Source organism: Palaemon carinicauda, chromosome 12 (assembly GCF_036898095.1).
Source record: "Palaemon carinicauda isolate YSFRI2023 chromosome 12, ASM3689809v2, whole genome shotgun sequence".
Lineage (NCBI taxonomy): Eukaryota > Metazoa > Arthropoda > Malacostraca > Decapoda > Palaemonidae > Palaemon > Palaemon carinicauda.
The window spans coordinates 96,292,306-96,300,001 of record NC_090736.1 but is presented as its reverse complement, the minus strand read 5'-3'; the positions used below and the strand labels follow the sequence as shown (position 1 = coordinate 96,300,001).

General features: G+C 32.3%; 1 long non-coding RNA gene across 1 annotated transcript; it reads left to right on the top strand.

Moving 5' to 3' along the window:
• Positions 1 to 2,725: 2,725 nt before the first annotated feature.
• Positions 2,726 to 3,922, top strand: LOC137650602 (uncharacterized). Its single transcript, XR_011045998.1, has 4 exons — positions 2,726 to 3,291; positions 3,443 to 3,520; positions 3,631 to 3,697; positions 3,809 to 3,922. It is a non-coding gene; the product is annotated as an uncharacterized lncRNA (long non-coding RNA).
• The last annotated feature ends 3,774 nt before the right edge of the window (positions 3,923 to 7,696 follow it).

Sequence of the window (7,696 nt, the reverse complement as noted above, 5' to 3'; positions counted from 1 at the left end):
GGCTCAGTCACTCACTGTCCAAAGGAAAAGGCAACCCTTTTGGCTGATGTTTTTAACAGTAAACAGAGTAATGAAAAATTTGAACTCCATCATTCCTGTTTTCGTGAGGCTTAACTAACTAGTTTAGCTTTTCGATCCCGTGAAATTTAAGCTCTTTTGATGGACCTTGTTGCTTATGGAGGTGTAGACCCAAATGGTATTTTTCTTTTGTTTATTATAAAGACTGTAGAATTCTTAGCTTCAAAGTTATGTTATTTTGCACAAGTTAGCAAGAAGAGCTATTAGCAATTGTTGGAAGATTGGTAATGTTACTCCTCTATGTAAATGTGTTTGTGGTAGCTCAAGTCCCACTGATTACCGCCCAATTTCCATAACTCCCATATTATCTAAAGTTTTTGAATGTCTTCTAACAAAACGTCTTAATAGATTTGCTGACGGTAATCATATATTTCCTAGTTTGCAATTTGGTTTTTGTAAAGGCCTTAGAGCATGTGATGCCCTTCTAACAATCTCCAATGCTGTAAGAAATCCCTTGATTTTCGTCAGGAAGTTCGTATGATTGGCCTTGATGATAGTGCTGCCTTTGACCGTGTTAATCATGAGGCAATTGTTTTCAAACTCAAACAGTAGGGAGTGGGTGGGTTGTTCCATAGCATTATTAATGACTTTTTAAGTAATAAATCTCAAAGAGTTGTTGTTGATGGGCACCATAGTGAGTACAGGAATGTAATATCCGGTGTTCCACTGGGTAGTGTTCTTGGGCCATTACTTTTTCATGTTATATACACATTACATGTCGTTTGGCCTAGAAAACAAGTTTGTTGCATATGCAGATGATGCTAATCTCTTTGCATCAATTCTATCCTTTGAATGTAGATCTGTGGTTGGTGAATCCCTTAATAGAGATCTATCTAAAATTAGTGCATGGTGTAAATTATGGGGTATGAAATTGAATCCTAACAAAACTCAAAGAATGATTGTAAGTAGGTCAGGGTGGTGGCTCCTCAACATCAGGATCTTTTAAGATTTTGGGGTGATCAGTCTGTTCTGAAGAAGTGTTTTAATTCTTTCATTCTACCTTGTTTTGAATATCGTTCTCCTGTCTGGTGTTCACCTGCGGATCTCATCTTAATTTGTTGGACTGAAACTTACGGTCTTTAATAGACCGTAAGTTTCTTTTTCCTGATCTAGATATTAATCTTTGGAACCGTCGTTAAATTAGTTCTCTATGTATGTTGCATAAGATTTTTCATAACTCTGACCATTCTTTACATTCAGATCTCCCTGGACAATTCTATCAAATTCGTAACACTTTGCAGGAAGTTAATTCTTATTGCCAGGCCTTCTCCATCATTCTAGAAGTTTTATTCCAGCTCTGACCAAGTTGTGGAATGATCTTCCTTATCAGGTAGTTGAATCAGTAGAACATCAAAATTTCAACGTTGAAGCAAATGTTTTAACATTGACCAGGCAGACATCAGTCTTTTTATAGTTTATATATGACATATCTCTTTTGACATTGTTACTGTTTTCAAAATGATTTATTGTTAATTTGGTCTCATAATTAATTTATTTCTTTATTTATTTTCCTCACTGGGCCATATTTTCCTATTGGAGCCCTTGGGCTCATAGCATCTTGCTTTTCAAAGTAGGGTTTTATCTTGGCTAGTAATAATAATAATAATAATAATAATAATAATAATAATAATAATAATAATAATAATATATATATATATATATATATATATATATATATATATATATATATATATATATATATATATATATATATATATATATATATATATATATATATATATATATGTACGTATGTATGTATGTATGTATATATACATATACGTATAAATATATATATATATATATATATATATATATATATATATATATATATATATATATATATATATAGCATATATATATATATATATATATATATATATATATATATATATTTATATATATATATATATATATATATATATTTATATAAATATATATATATATATATATATATAAATATATATATATATATATATATATATATATATATATATATATATATATATATATATATATATATATATATATATGTATATATAAATATATATATATATATATATATATATATATATATATATATATATATATGCATATATATAAATATATATATATATATATATATATATATATATATATATATATATATATATATATATATATATATATATATTTATACGTGTGTGTATATATATATATATATATATATATATATATATATATATATATATATATATATATATATATATATATATATATATATATATATATATATATACTGTATATATAAATCTATATATGTTATATATAAATATATATATATATATATATATATATATATATATATATATATATATATATATATATGTATATATATATATATATATATATATATATATATATATATATATATATATATATATATATATGTAAATATTTGTATTAATACGAGGTCGTTAAGAGAATCCAGACATTAATATATCAAAATATATATGGCTTATTTGAATATATATATATATATATATATATATATATATATATATATATATATATATATATATATATATATATATATATATATATATATATATATATATATATAGAAATATATATATATATATATATTGTACAAAAATAAATATAATTTATTTTTCTGTATAAATTTCTTTTTCTAATTTCTCACGCAGTTTTGTGTGGACTTGAGTGGGGTAATTTTTTGTTATATGTTCTGTGTGCATGACTGTTTTTTGTAAAATGTCTTTACAGGCTTTTTGGAATGTAATTTTAAATTAATTTGCATAATGGCCTTATCTGTTGTTGGGTGGTCTTAAGGACCAAGACAAGCAATAATTCTCGGGAACTAATCTTTGTTTTGGTTTCCGAGCTAACGTGTGACACGGCGGAGAAATGGTCGCTAGTGAATTCTGCTACTTCAACGGAGAGTGTAGCTTAAGGGGTTCACTCTCGCTTTTCACTTTTGGACACCGTGGGTACTGAGCTGCTATGAAGAGCGCTAAACAGACTTGTTGAGTGGAAGACATTTACTACAAATGGAATCTGTCGACGTTTGTGCTTTCATTTTGAAAATGGCTCTTTGCTAAATACAGGCTCACTCTCTCTCTCCCCATATCTGGACTTTGCATCTGGCACGGAGCGCCCAACGTGATATAAAATCCTTCACTTAAGCCATACATGCTTCGCCCTTTAGCTAAGGTAAGGCCATTAGTGTCTTTTAGTTGAGGTTTCAGAAGTCCTGACGTGACCTAAAATAACAATAAAATAACTCTGTAAGGACAAGTTACGTAAAACATTTCATGTATTATGCATCCGTAATAGTTTTGTTACTTTATTTTTTCTCGTACAGTTCTGCGAGTGCTAGTGTTACAGTTGGACTGTATCGATCAGTCTTAGCCCATTATACGGATGGTGTTGTTTTCCGCTGGTAGGTTATTAATTAGTTACTGATATATTATGTCGATATTATTTATTTGAGAATATTTGACATTGTTGGTCTACCTGTAATTAGTTCCCTTTCCTTCTTGTTCATTGTAGGTGTGGTAGGCTTACCTGGGTACAGTAACGACCGGTAATTGTAACCTGACCAATTTATCCTCGATTGGTAATTAAGAATTTTTATGTATTGCCCGTATATTAAGCAATATAGTTTCATATTAACGTTTGTGCCTTCAGTGGTAATTTTTGTTTATAATGTAATTGTCTGAACTTGCAGGTTATGATGCAGAGTCGATAGCCGATAACAGAAAGGTCATTGAAACTAAAGAGGATATTGTTAATTCAATAGGATTGTTCGTACTATATACTTTTTTTATTAAAATACTGAATTATAGAGTTTTGAATTTCATTTTTTACCTCCATGTTTCACCACCTTAAAATATATATGTTGTGTATCGATTTCGTTTTCTGTATATGGCGCCCAACGTGGGGCACGTCAGGTGGTGTATGTGGAGGTTGGTCGTTAGCTTACTTAGTGCTCGGTAAAGTCGGAATGGGGGGAGGGGGAGAGACGTGTTCGCTTTATTTACAATTTTTTCGGTACGGTTTATTTTAGAATTTAGATTTTTCCCTCGTTGAAGCATTATCCGCGGTGTCTATGTGAACTATTTTATATATTTGCTTATTCAACTTGTTTTTCCATTTGGAAGTTGTTATTGTCTATTAAGCTCTTTTATTTAGAGGGTGGTGGTAAGTGTTAAGTTGCTATCGCATTTAAAAGACTAAGAATTTAATATTTTTTGTATTTATTCCTTCACGATGTCTGATCTTAAAACATTAATCTCAAAACGCAAGGTAATCAGGAAGAAGGTTACGGATATTTATAATCGTATAGAGTCCATTTCGACTCTCAGTGCTGGGCAAAAAATTTCTGAAAGAAGTGTACTGCTAAGTCATAAAAGACTACTTATTGATCTGAATGATGAAATATTTTCCCTTAGAATTTCGGATGTGGAGTTCAGTGAGGATGCTAGGGAGTCAGAGATTGCAACCTGTATTGAATATTTTGATAGGATAGAATATTGTATTCCTCACCTAGAGGTGGCATCTGCACCTGGAACTGTTGAGGTTGCTAAAAGTCTTCTTAAACAGCCCACAGCTCCATTACCAAAGTTCAGTAGTACGGATGGGGAGGATTTCATTAGGTTTATATCAGAGTTTGAAAGCACTACCCAATCATTTAGTTACCCAGACAGAGATTTGTTACTTCTTTTGAGACAGCAGGTAGAGGGAAGGGCTAAAGTTTTGTTGAATTCGTTGGAAGCTGACAAACAGACTTACAAGGACGCCAAAGACTTGCTTAAGTTAGCCTTTGCCTCGGAAGTAGTTCGTAAAACTTCTACTATAAAAACATTGACGAGTTTAAGATTGGGGGAATCTGATGACCCTTTTAAGTTTATTTCCATTTTAAGAACAGTTGTTGAGTCTGTAAGGACTCTTAAAATGACTACTGATGATTTTATTCAATATTTCATGTGGAATGGACTCAATGACATGTTTAAGAGGGAATTGGTTCAGATTACTACAAAGACTTATCCTTCTGTTCAGGAGATAATGGACAATTTTTTTATTGCCTGTGAGAGGTATGAGAATTGCTTGAAAAGTGAAGTTTCTTTACGTACTCTTCAATCTAGTGTTAGACAGAAAACTACTAGTTTAGCTATTAAGACATTGCCTGAGGTTAGGTTTTATTGTACACTTTGTGTAGGTGAAAATAATCATTCTATATTTAAATGCAAACTTTATGACACTCCAGAAGCAAAGCTTCAGCGTTTGAAAATACTGAAAGGATGTTTTCGATGTGGGAATCTTAACCATATGAGTAGGCAATGTAGATTTGAATTTCGTCAAAAGTGCGTGAAATGTTCGGGGCTTCATTTTCACTGTCTGTGCTTAAAGTCTTCTGAAGTTAAGCTTTCGCCCCCTGAAGGAAAGCATAAAGAAGGTACTCCAATACATTCGGGTAAAGCTGATGTTAAGAGGGAAGCTTCCATTAATGAAGTGAATAGTAGTATTGCAGTTCTTCCCAGTATTGTCAATAAGACAGTACTCCCTTCCTTTTCATTTACTGTCCCTGGAGTGGATGGTATTTTTAGAGGTCTTAAGGATAGCTGTTCTCAGAGTTCCTTTGTTACAGAGAGCTTGCTTAATAAGTGTAGTTTGCCTGTTCTTGAACCTAGTGTAAAATTAACTGTTAATGGGTTTAATGGTTCTAAAGAATATATAAGCAGACTTATTCAACTTCCTATGAAGTTCGGCAATTGTATTTCAAATGTTCCTGCACTTGTGGTTCCTAGCATTAATATAAAGTTAAATCTTCCAGGGTTAGGCAAGATAGTGGAATCGTTCGAGAATAAGGGATTCATATTGGCAGATAAGAAACTTTGTAAAGACTGTGACAGTATTGATAATGTTCAGGTTTTATTGGGATCTGATGCACATTACGCTTTAATGGGTAAAGATGTAGCCTTTGGTTGTAACCCCCCTTCAGTATACACTGAATCACAGCATGGTATTTTGCTAATGGGAAACCTTGAAAATTTGAGCAAAAATATTACATTTTTGGGTCTGCCTAATATTTGTAATGAGAGGTTAGAAGTAATTAATCCACTACGTTCAAGCAGGACTGATTTTTCCTCTTGCTCCCAAATTACTACCTGTTCTTTCTTATGTAAAATACAAATTGACCCTCTTTTGGATGATGAAGTGTGTGACCTACATTACAAGGAACTTGAGGTAGGCAGCAACATAGCAGTGTTAGATGATAAAGGTCAGATTGTAGAATCTAAATTGCTCAAGGCTACAGATGAAGTGCTTGAACACGAATGCCGCCGCTTTTTGAATCTGGACGCCAATAGTGCTGAAAGTATTATGTCAGAGACTAATCAGAAGTGGGTGAATTTTGCGTTGAGTAATTTTTCAAGGGAAAAGGATGGAAGACTTATAGTTCCCCTCTTGTGGAATAGCAAAATTGCACATAGGTTATCAACTAACGAAAATCTCTCAAGGTTGATACTAAAGGCAAATCTTAAGAAATTACGGAAAAAGGATGGGCATTTGCAGTTAGTTGATCAGGTAATTAGGGATCAGTTAAAAGATGGAGTAATTGAGAAGATTTCAGACTTAGATTCATTTAAGGCAGAGCATCCAAATTATTCATTTCTCCCACACATGGCTGTTTTTAGGCCTGAGAAAGAAACCACAAAGTGCCGTATTGTGTTTTTGTCTAATCTCAAAGAAACTGTCAAAGTTAAGTGTGGTTTCTCTCATAATCAGTGTATAGATCCAGGACCTAACCTTAACCAGAAGCTGTCTTCAGCCTTCTTACACTTGAGGTTTGATAAGTTGTTATTAACGTATGATCTTAAGAAAGCTTTTAACATGTTGTCCTTGAACAATAATGATCAAGCTAGGTTGCTATTTTTTTGGTTCAAAAATGTACAGAAGAACGATTACTCTCTTGTAGCCTACAAGAATGTTAGACTTAGTTTTGGTCTTCGTTGTAGTCCATTTTTACTCATGCTAGCTCTGTATTATATACTAGTGCACCAATATGAACCAGACCCACAGCTGAGGAACCTTAAGTTATTGTTGTACTCTCTATTTTATATGGACAATGGAGCTGTTGGTTCTGCTGATTCTCAGTATTTGAAGTGGGCTTGTTCACAGTTGCCGTATATTTTCAACCCATATAAGTTTGAGATACAACAGTTAGTAACAAATGATGTTACCCTTCAGGCTGAAATTGATGCAAAGTTTGAAACCAATACTCCGGTTGAGAATAGCCTTTTTGGTATTGTATGGAATAGGGCTGATGATGTAATTTATACTAAGGAAATCTCGCTAAACCCAGATGCTGATACAAAACGTAAGGTTTTGCAGACTATTGCCAGTAACTTTGATGTTTTTGGTTTTAATATTCCTGTCTTTAATAGAAGTAGACTTTATATGCATAGACTTCAGTGCTCAAAGGAGCTGGCTTGGGATCAAGTACTATCCCCCAGTCTCCAAAGGGAATGGAGGAACATTTGCAGGCAGGTGAATGGTTCCCAGCCGGTGAAAGTCCAGAGGTTCATTGGGCAAAGAAATGGAAAATTTAGACTGA